Below are 17,008 nucleotides of genomic sequence, written 5' to 3' on the forward strand. Positions count from 1 at the left end.
TTTTGAACGATGAAAGGCTATGATGAAAGGCAGGCAGACAGAGATGTTTTCTCTAAATGAGTATGCCCCCCTCCCCCGGCACACACCAGGTGCAGTTTTGACCTAAGGTCAGTTTTTTCCGTGAACATTATGATGAACGCCAGGCACTCAGTGGTGTTAACTAAACAATTATAAGCCTATTGTTGTTATGGAAATATGACACCATCCATATCCTGGAATGTGTCTGAATGGAAGTGCTTTATTTTCTTTTGATAATAATAATAATAATAATAATAATAATAATAATAATAATATTAACAGCTGGTATTGGCCGATCTTGAGGGGGAAAATCAGGGATCGGACCCCAAATTCTTTATCGTAACACCCCTACTCATTTTACAATGCACTATTATACCATAGCTATATTTGTAGTTCAGGCGAGAAATGAGCTTTAGAATTACAAAGGTAAGATTTCCTGATCTCTCTGAATGATGGGTCATGGAGTCATGAAAGTATGAAGAAAATCTTGCAAAGGTTACAAAAGAGAGATTTTGTGAAATGTATTCAGCTTGCCTCATTCAAATACTCGTATTTCTCCATACAGTTTTGTAACAAGCTGTTCATTATCGTTTTCTTTTAACTCCTCCCCCTGACTGACTCCCTCCCCCAGTATTTATTTTTTTGCAATGACATACTGCACACTTCCCTCTCCAACCACAAATACATCTACCCTCTGTTCCTCCACTGTTTTAGTTCCAGCCTCTTTAGATAGACTAGTATTCTCAAACAAAATGAGATAAAAACAAGTGGCAGTAGGTCACGGCGGTCTACACTGTTATGTTCAGACTGAGCTGTGCACATTAGAAGAAAAAAGAAAAACACTTAAATCAAAAGTCAACTCGAATCATGGATTTTAAAAACGTGACACTCCTACTCTGCACCAAATCTCTTTGCTGAAAGTAGACAAGCTCACAACGTAGCACGATGATCTGATACTTTCGCCGAATGTTCAAACTTTGTCTATTTTCGCAGAAAGCTTGCATATTATTATGACATGCCCAGAATAGGGATGATAGGATTCATATGGTTAAAGTGGTCATCCGTATTCATACATAAATGAAACTGAGCTTTTACTGGACTTAAACACAGATAATAAAAGCCTCACATTTGTAGAATGAATGAGAATTAGAATGAGAATATTGTTAGAGCATCCATAAATAAATACAAAATAGAGAAAAAAGAAAAAGAAAAGCATTTGTAGGTATATGGTGAGCTCACCTTACAACATACTGTACCATATCTATATTTCTAGTTCAGGCTAGAAATGAGCTTTTGAATTAGAATGTATTTATAAATCTCTCATACATAATTTGACTTAATTAAGTGACAATTTCATAGTGTCACTGTCATTTAAATATTACTATTTCACACCAGTTTCAGAACAAACGGTTCATTGTCTTCTTTAAACTCCTCCCCCTGACTGATTCCCCTCCCCCAATGTTTATATTTCGCAATGACAAACCACACCCTTCCCCACAAGTACATACTGTCCTCTGTTCCTCCTTTTTTCTTGTGTGAATGTTCAGTCTGTGAGGCTGTTTCAGTAACAGCCTCTCTATATAGACGAGTGTTCTCAAACAAAATGAGATAATTAAGTGCGTGCCAGTATAGGTCCCTGCAGTTTACACTGCATCTTCAGAGCTGCCCACATTACAAGAAAATAGAAACATTAGAAATTGAATCGAATGATGACCTTAAAAAAAAGAATTGTGACACTCCTCTACACAAACGATCTAATATTTATAAAATCTTGCAAATGTTACGATATTTTGTAAAATGTATACAGCTTGCCTCATTTAAAATAAGCATTTCTCCATATCAGTTTCATTGTCTTCTTTAAACTCCTCCCCCTGACTGATTCCCCTCCCCCAGTGTTATCTTTCTTAACGGCAAACTGCCCTTTGCCCGCTCTAAGTACATCTACCCTCTGCTCCTCCTTTTTCCTGTGTGAATGTTCAATCTTTGAAGCTGTTTCCGTTACAGTGTATGTAGACACTAGATAGACTAGTGTTCTCAAACAAAATGAGATAAAGAAGTGGCAGTAGGTCATTGCAATCTACGCTCTGTTCAGAGCTGTGCACATTAAGAAAAAAGCTAAATTGAAAATTGAACCGAATCGTGAGCTAAAATTTTAAGTAAAATATAATCGTGGATTTCAAGAAATGTGACTTTCCTTCATCTCTATACCAAATCTCTTTGCCGAAAATAGCCAATCTACAAGCTCACATTGCAACACATTGTACGCTTGTAGATCTCATACTTTCGCAGAATGTTTGTCTATTTTCATAAAAAGATCACATATTATGACATGCCCGGTATAGGAATGCTAGGGTTCATGTAGTGCATTCACGTGTTAACATTAAATGTAGTGTAAGTGAATTTTATTTGTCTAAAAAAAACGTTTTTTGTTAAAAGGTTAAAGCACTATATTCCTATAGCAATCAAGTGGGCAGCAAATGTTCAACCATTCAGAAGAGACTACCCATTTATCAGCTTTAATTTTATATTGCAGAGAGAACAAAGCAACCAGGTGCTCACCGGAGACGTAAAGGTTAAAAAGGTTAAAATTGTAAAAGGTGCTCCTGGATCAGACAGGATAAAACATCAGGGAAAAAAAACAGGAGATCAGGGCACTCAGAGTAAAAAGAGGTGCTAACCACATTCATTCCCTATGGGTGACTTGAGTAACTACATGTTTCCTTCAGCCAACAAAATGGCTGTCGTTATATAATATGCATTAATATAATGGTTTAATGCCTCTCTGCAAACATTTATTGACAATTGCATATTGTTTTAATCTGTATGTGTATACTACACACTCCTCTATAAATATGGCGCGCGCGCACACGCACACACACACGCACACGAACACACACGCACGCACGCACGCACGCACACACACACACACACACACACACACACACACACACACACACACACACACACACACACACACACACACACACACACACACACACACACACACGCTTTTCTCACAGGCAACAGTCAAAATCTGCTGTTACTGAAATGTGTAGTGTATTTTGTTTTTGTTAGCTCTATTGGCAGCCACAAGGGTTTATCAGGGAGATGTACACGAACAAACATAGTAACATTTGTAGAGAAATTCAGCACATTGTTCCCTCTACTGGTGACTTGGGGAACTACGCCTTTCCTTCCTTCAACTAGATGAACAAAATGGCTGTGCTAGTGTGCTTACACTAATATACATGATTATGTCTGCACATTCCACAAAATCTGTTATTGACAAGTAGAATGAGAATATTCTCCCCGAAAAAAAGTGAAAAAAGAAAAGAAAACCATTTGTAGACCTCAAGAAGTGCTTTTGAACTAGAAAGGGAAGATTTATTTGTCTGTGGCATAAATAGCTCTACTAAATTAATAGATCATTTAATAATGTCATGGCACGGGCATAGTATGACAATGACAAGCAATGTCATTCTGTAGTGTCATGGCACTGTCACAAAAGTGTGTAGAAAGTAAAAATGTATTTAGCTCCATACCAGTTTCAGAACAAGCTGTTTATCATTGCCTTCTTTAAACTCCTCCCCCTGACTGATTCCCCTCCCACAGTCTTTATCTTTTGCAACGACTTGCACCCTTCCCCCTCCACCCACGAGTACATCTACCCTCTGTTCCTCCTTTTTTCCCATGTGAATGATGTCAGTCTGTGTGAGGCTGTTTCAGTTACAGTGTTACATCTAGATAGACTAGTGTTCTCAAACAAACAACAAATGAGATAAAGAAGTGCCAGTAGGTCACTGCAGTCTACACTGTATGTTCAGAGTTGTGCACATTATGAGGAGGGAAAAAAGTGGTGTGACTTTAAGGGGGAGGCCACTGCTGGCAAGCACATAATCAGTGCCACGGCCACTGGAGGAGAGGAGACTCAACGCTCTCTACGCGAGACCAGCACATGGCTGGTATCGTCTGCCAAAAATCAGTATAGTCTCTAAAGACACGCTCACGTCTGATTACATTGTTCTCATGGTTATCCAATAGCCATGATTGGCACAGTTAGGCATGATCATCACACTCTTACAGATGCAAATTTTGTTGGGATTCGTCGCTCATGTGTGATAGAGAGAACCGACCTAATTGTCTATAAAATATTTTTGACAAATTAATCTGCTCAGTTAATTTATAATACTTGTCCACTTTTGGGAAATTAGTTTGTTCAACTTGGCGAACAGAATACGACAATTGAAAACGCACAAACATGAATGTCATTGTGGGCTTTTATTAGACTGAATCACAGGAATTGACCACCAAACAAGCATATTCGTAATTTCCTTGCCACTGAGTGTCACCCAATTATAAAATCATACCATTCTCCCAGAAAATCTGCAAAATATGCAGAGATGTGCGTACCTTCTTGAGCAGTTCCTTTTCAAACTGTAAATACTAATCTGTGTATAGAAAGTTACCCGATATGATTTTGAAGCGTACACGCCCATTGTCTTGTGTGTAATTTGTGTGTTCGTGCGCAGGCACATTTTGTTTAGTATCAATGAGTATTTGTTCTCCACTGTCATGCTTTCTTCTTAATAACATAGGAAATCTGGAGTTTCAAAAATCACCCTCTACCCCAAGTTTTTATCAGGTAGATGAGTACAATTGATCAGTAACATTTGTGGAGAACATTATCAAATTGCACCCCCTATTGGTGACTTGGGTAACTACAAGTTTCCTGTAGTCACATGAAGCAACAAAATGGCTGTCCTTATATAATACTCATTACTGTAATGGCTGAAAAATCCACAAACTCTGTTATTGAAAGTTATTATGAGAATATGGATTGGCCACCACATTTCACACAGCAAAGCAGAAAATCAATTGTTTTTTTTTATAATGCATTGTACCATATCTTTATTTCTCTTTGAGGCTACAACGGTGCTTTTGAATTATAAAGGATAGAATACCTTCTCACACACACACTTTTCCTTACTAATTAGTTAAGTTCACAGTTTGACAGTGACAGGAACAGTATGACATCACTGTATAGGTTACTGTAATTGTACAACCACAAAAGTATGTAGGCTGATAGGCAACCACCCAAAGGTTGTTACACATATCTGAGATTATTATATATTATTATATATTTTTTCACTATGTATTCAGTCTGCATTATTCATACTGACATCGGTTAAAGCCGAACCAATTTCCTATCTCAATACCAGTTTCAGGAGGACAAAGTGTTCAGACTGTTCTTTAGACTCCTCCCACTGCCCGATACCCCTCCCCTGTCTTTTTTTCTCCCTAACCAGAATCGGCGCCCTTCCCCCCACAAGTTGCTTCTGCCCTTTTTTTCCCTCTCCCCCTCGGCGCGATCGACCGACGGTTCGGTCTGTGTGAGGGTGTTTCAGCCGTCTAGCTAGACAGTCGGTCACACTAGGGTTGTAGAGCAACCCTACATATAACTTTCACTTCCGTCCAGAAACGTAGAGCACGTCCCTGTTGCCTAACTTGCACATACTCACCTTGTTAGATCTAACTGCTTCAGCACCAGGATCGGTCAAAAGAGACTAAAAGTTGGTTGGGAAAACAAACAAATATCTCTACACGTGTTGTTTTTCCTGTGGACTGCTCTTCGTCGCCGCTCTGCTCTCTGCTGTGCCTGTAACAACCCCACCCCCCACTGCTGCCTGACGTCTGGCGCGCTCAGCACGAAAGGAGGAGGAGCCTCTCTGTGCCGATCGACCGAGCCGTGTGTGAGAGAAGAGTCGGACGGAACAGCTCGTGAATGCACCGTCGGTAAGGTTTTTTGTTTTGATGCACTAGTCATCATACCAGAAATCACACGAGTGATCCTCACTGTGCATGCATCAACACCCAATCACTCCGCTCTGTAACCAACTGTCACGTTTGAAACCAGGGTCCGGAAGTGTGCAAGAGAAGGAGAGCGTTCGTGCAGTGACGCGATTTCGCGGGGAACGTCGCTCTCGTCCAACACCGGTGAGTAACCTATCAGTAAGCTGATTGCATGCTAACATGTTAGCATTTGCTTAGCCTGTGAATAAACAACATGGGGTCCATGGGTATGTGTTATGCAGTAGTCTGCAAACTGAAGGAAGATAATAAGCATAGTTTATTACAGAGTAGCCTATATTTGCAATTTGATTGCAAGTCGGTAAGGTTGATTACATGTCATAGTGACCCCTGCTGGTCAAGAATCAAGCAGGAAGGACTTGGAAGCTAGCTCAATTGGCAGTTGGTGTACAAGTATGCATTTCAGTATCGCTAATTAGCTTTACAATTGGTTTCATCCATCTCTGTTCAAAATGAATGCTACATGGTACAGCGACACCACATCAACTATGTAACGATGCATACGTTTTCCTTATTTTGTGAAGAAATTAATGCAAGTCCAGCTAGCGGTTAATTGATTTGTCCATATTTTCACACCGCTTTAACTAAATATTGCCGATATTAAACATCTTAATTATTTATCAATATGATAGACCACTGCTGGCTTGCATATATAATCACTTTTCTAAAAATGCAACCAGTAACCAGGAAATAACGAATTAAGTACTGTGCCATTAAACATTTAGCCTTCATCACTATAAATGGTTAGCAATTTCGACTAACCCATTTCCTCACTCTAATGCAGTATCCGTTATAGTGCCCAGTGAGTGCCTGTTATCAGAGTACTTGGAGGCCAGTCTATGACCTCAATGCTGTCAGTCATCTCCATATTTGGGCATATTGAGAGACAGACAAAGATGGATGGATAGATGGATAGATATTGTTACTCATTGAAGACTGAAAGTGTCAACCTGTTCTGTCCAAAAGGTAGCTAGTTTTATCTGTTAAAACAACCAAAACGTGGAGCAGTGACAAAATAAATCTTTTCTTCTACCAGGTGTCTTAACTTAAAGTGATTAACTTTACTTTTGAGCTAAGCGTTGAACTTCAGCAAATGTTTAGCAAATCACTTCCTGTATAGTTTCTTAACTGCTTGATCATAGTAGACAGAGTGACAGTTATTCAATTGGAGTCATAAAAAAACGTTAGAAAAAAATAGAAAGGTATGCTCACTCAAGTTGAGTAACTTTAGTGTTCTGAACATAGTACCCCTCTAAGCCGACAGTGGTACATTCCTGCAGTAATTTTCCATGCAGTGCTCTGGTCTAGGAAGGGGGTGTGGCTTAAAGACTGGCAAGGCAAGAGCTGAACTGTTTTTCCCCCTCCTAGTCCTTCTTATTCCTGTTTTCTAGGCTGCGATATGCCTTTTATTGTTTTATGAAATAAATACAAATATGTTAAATGTGGATATGTTTAAGAGAGAACGTAGTAATCTACTAAAGACATCAACATTTTAGATTTTTGTTTGTCAGTCCACAGACTTAAACTGTATAAGTTATGCACCATTCAAATGGATTTCAGTAATTGTGACTTCATTTGTTCCACACACACTGCTGACCTGTGTAGAACTTGACTTTACGGACTAGCAGGACATGCTACAGACCTGTTTCCAGTTTCCCCTCCCCCACTTTATCTGGTGTGTCTGCTCACGTGGGACACTGGTAACTCGATACTCTGCTTTCTCCACAGCAGAAAAAGCACAGGCTTGACATGCTCCTCCCACTTGTTTATTTGCTTCAGCTTGTGCTGGCCTAATGGCAGGTGCTATGTTCTGATTTTTAAAGGTTTAAATTTTGCCTATGCTGTATGTCGATCGATGAGAATTGTATATTGACATTGACCAATGAGCTTCAAAGCTTGATATGTATTTGTTTATTACATAAATACTACATAATTACTCAGTTAAGGCATTCTGTGGACTGTTCTTTTTGAGTAGTAGACCACTGCTTTGAAGCAGGCCAGTGTTAAGTTTGAGTGGGAATGTGAACACCTTTAATGTTGTCACTCAGAAAGAAGACAGTTCAATTGTATTGGTTTAATAATGTAATTAGCCTTGCGGCACATTGTGCAATGTCTAGATTGTTAAATAGTGCTTTGGATTGCAGTGAGACTGGAGCTAGTACACCTGGAAGCAGCTGGACAACAACATTCATTTAATGTTTACAGCTTCATGTTTATCTTTATGTGCTGTTCGTGCATTCCTTCTCCTATATGTGTGCGTGAGCTTTCCTTTGGAGCTTATAGACAGAACCTTGTTACAGTCATACTTCAAACCCCCCCCCCCCCCCCCCACCACCACATTTGATTACTGATTTGATATTGATTACCATGGCAACAATCAAAACTGATGCATGCCTGTGGCTGACATGTCTGCCATTTTCTCTCCTTGCTGCGTTATATATGGTCTGAAGAAGCCATCAAGTTAATTTTGAGTGTGGAGATTTATTTTAGTGCCGTTTGGTTGTTGCACTGTATTTCAGATTTGATACTGGACAATTGAAGCCTCAAAGTATTTGAATCAGCCTTATAAGCTATTGAATACCATTGTGTCAACATACTACAACTACTACTTTGGTGAATTTTGGTAAGCTGTATCTGGTGATACAATTGATCAAATGTATCAAATTATCATTATTGTACAGCTTTACTGGTAAATAGTTGTAAGGCGCACAGCTCCACAACCCACTCAATAAACATACATGATGCAAGACTGGACATGTCAAGAGTATTGTTGCACCCGAATTGAACAGATGCTAAACCCCAGCATCGGTATTGTGGGGAAAGCTTTAGCTGAAAATAGACGATCGACAAGCTCGTAAGCTCGTCGAAAGCTTGTCGATTGGCTATTTTCAGCGAAAGCTTTCCCCACAATAACGGAAAACTGAAAATACACTAGTATTGAGCCCTGAGGGACTCCGGTTACCCATATGGGGTTTAAGTGGTTAATAACACTACATAAATCAATGTAACATCTTTAAGCTATACTTTGTAATATTGGTCAATTCTAAACATGTATTTGAAGGTTGCTTATATGCAACTAGAATGCGTATCAGATAGAGGGTCTAATAATTGCTTCCATGTGGATCTCGGACCTTATGTGGCTATTGGACAATCTGTGACGTCAGTCGTCTATGCCTCCAAATTTGGGCAAGGACCACGGTGCCGTTCCAGCCGTACCCTCGCTGGAGGGGTCACTGTGTATATTTTATCTGTTGTAACCAGCAAAGAAATTAAGCCCCGGATCGGCATTTGAGTCAACAAACCGTTCAATTTACGGATCGCGATGTAACATTACCGAGCGGGGAAAGAATTCTCACAGACAGACAACCCGACCAGCAACAGCTGCCTCGACGGAGACAAACACCACGGTCGGTGGCCAATGATAAAATCGAGAGCTGGATCAAGAAACTGGTGGTTCTAGCAACATATTTTGGCTAAATGCTTCAGTTTACAAATGTGTGTAGTGTACAGAACCACTTCCATAGCTTTTATTAATGTAGTTAATGCGCAATGAAAAAACCTCATCAGGGGTTCGCGGCCGGCAGCTCACGTTACCACAGGGGGGGGGGGGGCTGATGGGGTCCCTCATAAAATGGGGTTGTGGGAAAAAAAAGTTTGAGAACCCCTGTTATAGGGCAAAGCAGTGGCGGACATTTTGTGGTGCCACAGATAGAAAACCCATCATTTCCCCCATAGAGATTTCCAAAAGTTATTTTAAGCCTGGAACCAAGCCAGGTGCCTGGTGAATCATGACCATAAAACATTTGATACTGTGTCAAACCGCAAAAAAAGGGTATTTATTAAATACTAGACAGGTGCCTGGGCACTAGCTTACTCGGGAACGATGCAAGTTGGGAACGATGCAAATAGGGAATGCATGCCCCACCCTGTTATGCAATACCTATTATACTCATTGTCAGAGTACCCATTGTAACCGTCTCTGTCTGTCCCTTTTGTGACCATATATGGAGATCCATGTAAGTTGGGAACGATGCAAATAGGGAATGCATGCCCCACCCTGTTATGCAATACCTATTATGCTCATTGTCAGAGTACCCATTGTAACCGTCTCTGTCTGTCCCTTTTGTGACCATATATGGAGATCCATGTTATCAGTATATGGCCATATATGGGCACCTGATGAAGGCCAACTGTGGCCGAAACTTTGTACCATGTAATCTTTCCTGTGTTTTAAAGTAAACTAAACACTTAGGACCAATGCTGTTGTGCAGACTGTTTTTCTTTTGAACTATCAATCTGTGTCCAGCAACAAATTGGATGTGCGCAACCCACTGTTTTCAATCATATATGGGTATGCCCATATATGGGCATGTCGGGGGGATCGACGGTTCTGTAAAGTCCTTGTGCAGTGGTAAACATCTGTGGAGACTGTGTGGAGAATGTCTGTCTGAAGAGTGCAAACTGACTGTGGAAAGTGGACTGACTAAGTAATCAAATGGCAGGTGTGGGAAATTTGCCAAATTAAGCATAGGCTGGGGTTGCTATGGCAATCAATTGGCTCATTTGGGCCATGGCCAGAGCCTTTTCTGGTGGTTCTGGACAAAGCCTATCCGACCGACTTGACACCGGGCACTGCACTCCCTCGGGTCGTCAGCGACGTATGTGCCGAATTTGAAGTTGGCCAGTCGAATGGTTCTCGAGATTACAGACACACATATGTACAGAGATTCGGTGCATTTATTGTAAAATAGTATATAATATAATTGAATATTCAAATATGTTTTACACAGAATCAAATGTTTTATGGTCATGATTCACCAGGATGGCTTTGTTCCAGGCATAAATATTTATATAAATATTTTCGGAAGTCTCCATGGGAAAAATGTATGCGTTTTCTATCTGTGGCACCATAAAATGCCCACCACTGCTATGCCCTATAATGCACGCCACCGGACCAATGGTACTTCGGAACAACAGGCCATCGAACTAATGGCATGGCACCCACCTCGGATATGAACATTGAAGGCAAAAGTAAAGGGTTATTTATACTTGGTTTCAGGCAAGGTTTGGCTTTAGATGAAATGTGTTCATTTTTGTCTGTTTTCTTTGTGCAGTCGTTTACCAAAATATTGCTTAAACGTCAGTAACGTTATTAGTTGCTGTATAGGGCATCGCAGTTCCCGCCCACTTCCTGGTGCCGGAAGTAAATACTTCCCGTTGACTTTTCCAAAAATATTTATATCAATTAATTTAAGCCTAGAATCAAGCTATCCAGGATCCTGGTGAATCATGACCATAAAACGTTTGATTCTGTGAAAAAACTTTTTTGAAAACGGCAAAACAAAGGGTATTTATTAAATATAGTATATCATATCATTAAATATAAAATAAAAAAAATCACAGAAAAATTAATTGATATAGATATTTTTGGAAAAGTCAATGGGAAAAATGCATTGAGTATTTACTTCCGGCACCAGGAAGTGGGCGGAACTGCGATGCCCTATAGTGTTTACGTCATATTAGGTTTGCAAATTGATGAGTGCAGAATGTGTTCATAAACACCCTTGTCTAGGGTGATTATAGGTAGTTCTCTGGTTCATATATTTTCTCCCTCCGTTTTGCCTCTTTGTTGTCTGGCCCTAGTAAAAAAAAACAAATTCATAACCTATTACACATTTGGTCATAACCATTGCTCCATGATCATTAGGGTAATTGAAACCTGTGTTATTGAAACCAGTTATTTATTGCCAAATGTTAGTTTTTCATGCATCCACCCCCCAAAAATGTGAAACATGTCCTTTAAAACCACTGCTTTTTGAGGAGATATTTTTAGCCGACTTGCATAGACACACAACTAGTACCAGTTTCAGCTGGCTGGAACCGGTTCATTTGGAGTGACCATTGGTGTGTAATCGGAGGGAAAATAAATTTGCCCCTGGGACACTCAAACTGATGTTGTAATTTATTGATCTTACTAAACAAAGTTATTAATCTCATGTGTTTACTTTGTTTAGTCATTTGGCCATATGATGTTTGTTTTCTCATTTTGGGAGTGTTTTCATCCACACTTTTTTCATTTCTTTATGCTTAACTCATTCCCTGCCAAGGACGTAATGGACGTCGTTTACGTCCAAACGCCCAGGCTGCCAAGGACGTAAAAGACGTTTGATTGATTGAATATTTTATTAGGCAAAAAATGTAAAACAGCACAGTTACATTTAAAATACTTTGTCCAACAGGTCCGTTCATAAAAGTCCTTGCGGACTTGTTTCCAATGAGGGGCCGGCCTTGGTATTCAATTCATATACAGTAATTTAGTTTTTTTTTGTTTTTAATGTTGGGGGCCGGGGTGCTGATCATTCACAAAAAAGATCGCGTCCTTCCATGTTAATAATTCACAAAAGTCACATTTTCGCGGATTTCTATTGTTTTCCAAAAAACAAGCCACATTCAAACGGCCATAGCTCTGGAATGGAGGATCGCGGTCGGACAATATTTTACGCCTGACGCTACTGGAACCCCTTATGTGTAACGAGCCGATGTCTGTGAGGAAGGAGGTCACGGAAAATATTATTTTTTTCCCCCCAAAGGTACAGTAACATCGCCGTTTCCGTTGGCAAGGGGATGGTAGATGGATGAATTAATTAATTAATTCCTTGTAGTGAATGAGTTAAAAATGCGCTACACATAAAAAATAAAAGGTAACATTCATCATTAAATTAATAATATATTTATCTCCTAATACGTTTAATCAGGGAAAATGGTGATTAATGTAAACACAGATGGTGTGCTGCTTAATACTTATTTAGGTGAACTTTAAACCCATTTTAGTTTGGCAACCAACCTTTTTAGAAAGTTGTTACATGCTCTTAATGATCCAGTGATTGATTGGAAAAGTCTGACATTGATTTAGTCTGGAACACCTGATTAATTGTTGGCCATTCAGAGCATTCAATAAAACCTGTGGGGAAACGTGACATTATTAGCAGAAGTTGATTGGCTTTGTCTGTTTCTGCAACAAATAAAAAAAAATAATCCAGAATGTTGATGTAGTGACCCAGACAAGACCCGGCCACAACAACTCTGCCAATCTGGCTCAGCTCTATTGACACGGTAGGTTGTGCGTTGGTTTGCTAAGTGGGAGGCTGGGGTTAGATCCCAGCTCGGGTCTAAATCACTACATCTGGCGTAGTCGGCAGGACATGGAGGATGTTCTCTCGTGAGGGACATGAAAGACGTGCATACCTCCGTTAGCGGCATAGCGTTTAGTGTGAAGCGCGAGGATGCGCTCCCAAAAACTGAGGGAGTAGCTGTAGTGCCCCAGACAAGACCCGGCCACAACAACTCTCAGCTATATTGGCACGGTAGGTTGTGCATTGGTTTGCCGAGTGGGAGACTAGGGTTCGATCCCAGCTCATCACTACATCAACAGTTGTAGAAATTTGGGTGATTTTACAGAAAGGAGATTAACAGGTCCTTTGTTCAATTATGTCATGTCATCAGTCTGCACATTATACGATACAGGCAAACACGAGTGAGATGCTATTCATTCCTCCACCACCGATTCAACATACTCAATCGGGTGATTGGACCCTGCTACCGCCAACGGTACAGGACACGATGCACAAACTACAACTGATTCAGATGTAGACTCCTTGGTATCCAGATTGCCCGACGACATCTTGGTGTCATTCTGGCATTCTACTAGTGCTATGAAAAACCTCTGCTGTTACTTTGCTGTCCTGACCAAAGCTAGTGAAATTATTAGGGGTAGTTAAGTAAGTACAGGAGAATGGTATCAAATAATTAAGGGCTGTGAAAGACGGGTCCACTGTTATGGACAAGTTGAAAAGAGCATTTTGGGAGCACGAAAGTTCATAGTAGTCCAAATTGTACTTGTACAAGGTAAAGGGTCAGGCCGCTTATCCGGAATTGGTTAGTGTTAAGTGTATTAGACCCGAGCTGGGGTCTCCCACTCGGCAAAGCGACGCACAACCTACCGTGCCTATAGAGCTGAGCTCGATTGGCAGAGTTGTTGTGGTCGAGTCTTGTCTGGGCCACTACATCTACCCCCTCAGTTTTTGGGAGCGTGTCCTCGCGCTTCACACTGCACGCTACGCCGCTCACGATACACTCAACGGCGCACGTCTTTCATGTCCCTCACGCGAGAACCTCCTCCAAGTCCTGCCGACTACGCCAGATGTATCGATTTAGATCCGAGCTGGGATTGAACCCCTGTCTCCCACTCGGCAAACCGACGCACAACCTACCGTGAGTTGTTGTGGCAGGGTCTTGTCTGGGGCACTACATATGCATTGATTTTTATTTATTTATTAGGAATATACTGTATATGGCCATATCACTGTGTATTTTGAGCTGAGGTTGCTTGTTTTGGGCTTGTTCGTGGAAGTGATGTTGCTTATTTGGCAACACTGTCGTAAAGAAAATGGTTCGGTTTTTAAAATTATTTAAACGGTGTACAAATGTCACAGGACGGATTAACCAGAAAAACAAACAAAAGCACAGTCAAAGAAAAACAAAACAAAACATGAACATAAAAAACCCACCAACCTCTTGACAGGGACCTTATAGAATGTAGACGTTATTTCTAGATGTTCGTTCTGACGCTCTACTATAAAGACCACATACGAGATACCCACATATGGAGCCGGCCGAGATACCCATACAAGGAGCAGGGTCGAAGAGGCTGATACAATCCGAGACTGGCGTCGTGGACAGTACGCAGAGGCTGTCATCATCTGAGTTGGCGTCATAGACGGTACACACCATATAAGGATATAAGTGCCACGTAAATCTCCAAGTGAGAATGAGGCGAGGTCAGCAGTATGACGTGGCACCTCTCAGGGGGAGTATAAAAAGGCGACGACACAGGGACAGAGAGAGTAGTTGGACTTGCGGACCGGAGCAGAGTCAGACATAATACCATAGCATCATCGAACATCTTGATATAGCAACTTATTGCTGGATTGTCAGTGGTTGATATCGATAGGATCGGCAGTTCCGGACAACAGATCTCCATATCTATTACTACATTCCCCTTGTCCTAGGACTTCCGGGTCATTCTGGTAAGTTATTTGTTTCTGCTATGTTCTAGCACACCAGGTCTCTAATTTCATACACTTCATGTCCAAGAATCGGTCATGCCTGTCGCCTTTGGACAGTGTACTTTGAATTGTTCAGTATACATCTGTAATCTTTCTTTGGCCCATATTTTGCCTCAGTAAGCCACACATGGCCCGGAAGGGAAACAGCGCGCCCTGAGAGATCGCAGAGAGTTAGCCAAAATGGCTAATAGTAAGCTAATCATTTTGCACTTCTCTGTTTGCAGTCAATCGCGGTAATGTTCGTACTCCATTATTTAACGACCCGAGTCGCGTTAATATTTCCGTAATTTTCGTGTGATATACATACCAAAGAAAAAATTATTAACCACGCTATCGTATTATAATGATGACTTGATTTATAAACGACAGTTCCGCTACTTTACGTTGTTGTAAAAGGTTGAGCTCCGATCTGTGATTGCCTAGGGCTGATCACGTGGCGGAAGTGCATCCCAGTTACACCACATATGGTTACCTATCGAATTCAGTTTACGTCCCGCCGCGTCTGCCAACTACAATGAAGAGTCAGACTGGTCACAGAATCGGACGACTGAACACAGGTGGTGTAGCACCATACCATTTCAGGGCTGTGCATTATAAAGGAATATGGCTTTATTATGAGGTGCAGGTGAAAACTTATTGTGATACTATCGTGGAGTAAAAGGGACATAGACTGACAAATACAGATATCTCCATATATGGACATTAAATGGACAAGGACTGACAGACACACAGATCTTTATATATGTGAATATCAGTCAGATCGGCGGTGGCACGTAGGTGTGAGGGCCGCGTATCAGCCCGAACTTCTAGTATGCCTACATGGGTATTGGAGATAAACGGTATACTGGAGCCACCACACTCCCTCGGGATACACGCACCGTGTCGATCGATTCTCAAGATACACAAAGGACACACACACACACACACACCCATGCAGAGATTTGCTTTATTTATACTAGGATATATAAAGATAAAGTATTAATGTATTCATTGTTATACCGTGAAATCTGATTTATCAGAAGAGTTGGAATGCTTTTGCAAGGCACTGTATGCATCTCATCTCATTAGGGGCTGAGCCCCTCTAAAGGTCTAATCCTAGAATCGCCCCTGCCCCAAACTGTAGTGCACCGTAATATTACTGCTAGGTAGCGAGCAGCACATATTATTAGAAAACGTAGTCCCTATGGCAATGAACAATGGCAGTGTTACTGCGAAATTATAGTTTTTCATAACTAGGGCACAAATATCCATATTAATTGGAGACGAAAGCTGTGGAAAAACATGAAGAATACATTTAACTTTGTTACTAATGGCAATGTGTAGACTAATTTAATCAACTATTTAAAGTCCACTATAGCGTTGCAGAATTTATCTAGTAAAACGTGTTTTCCTGCCACAATTTACTCTGACAGGCACAGCTGTGCCAGTAACCATTTTGAGTTGCACCTTCAATGCAAGCGTTCCATTAAAAAGAAGTGGCTGATAGGGTTCAAACACAAATAACTATTCAATTGAAAATACCAAATATACGTACTAAATGACTCCTTTGTATATGTGTGTTTTCAGAGAAGAGCAAAGATGCCTTTTTGAATTAAGCTTTGTGTTCTATCTATGCAACGCGGAAATGATTCTTTACTTTATCCTGACTAAAGTAAATGTCGTAATCTATCCTTAAAACCCTTTCGAGTATTTAGCCTTTCCGAAAAGTAATAAACAGATTGTTTTTCATGGTCAAGCTTAACATTATTTCCCCAAACCAATGACTGGAATCCATGTAAACATTCATCTCCTCTCAGTAGTGCAATATGGTGTTTAACTTAGCGTTTTAGATCAGCATGAGTCTAGAGAATGTTGGTTGAACCTGTCATTAATTTTCTAGCTCCTTCCCAGGCTTCCCTGGATGGAGCACCCTTCTCTGCTGGAATGGTTTAGTCCATGCTGGAAGCCGAGTATGTGCAACAGACTGTGCTTGAGTGGGGGAGGGGTGCTGGCGTTCT

At 40.8% G+C, this 17,008-nt stretch overlaps 1 protein-coding gene across 3 annotated transcripts in view; it reads left to right on the top strand.

Moving 5' to 3' along the window:
• Window positions 1-5,542: 5,542 nt before the first annotated feature.
• The window catches only part of atf7ip (activating transcription factor 7 interacting protein), a 49,001-nt gene continuing 37,535 nt past the window's right edge, over window positions 5,543-17,008 (top strand). The window contains exons 1-2 of one of the 3 annotated variants that reach the window (XM_084044798.1): window positions 5,543-5,811; window positions 5,933-6,012. The gene's annotated coding sequence lies outside the window, so the exon portion shown is untranslated. Of the gene's footprint in view, window positions 5,812-5,877; window positions 6,013-17,008 lie in introns of those variants that run through there. The other 2 variants (XM_084044796.1, XM_084044795.1) reach the window with 2 other exon arrangements.

The sequence above is a fragment of the Gymnoscopelus microlampas genome, assembly GCF_963454915.1.
Source record: "Gymnoscopelus microlampas genome assembly, chromosome: 2".
Lineage (NCBI taxonomy): Eukaryota > Metazoa > Chordata > Actinopteri > Myctophiformes > Myctophidae > Gymnoscopelus > Gymnoscopelus microlampas.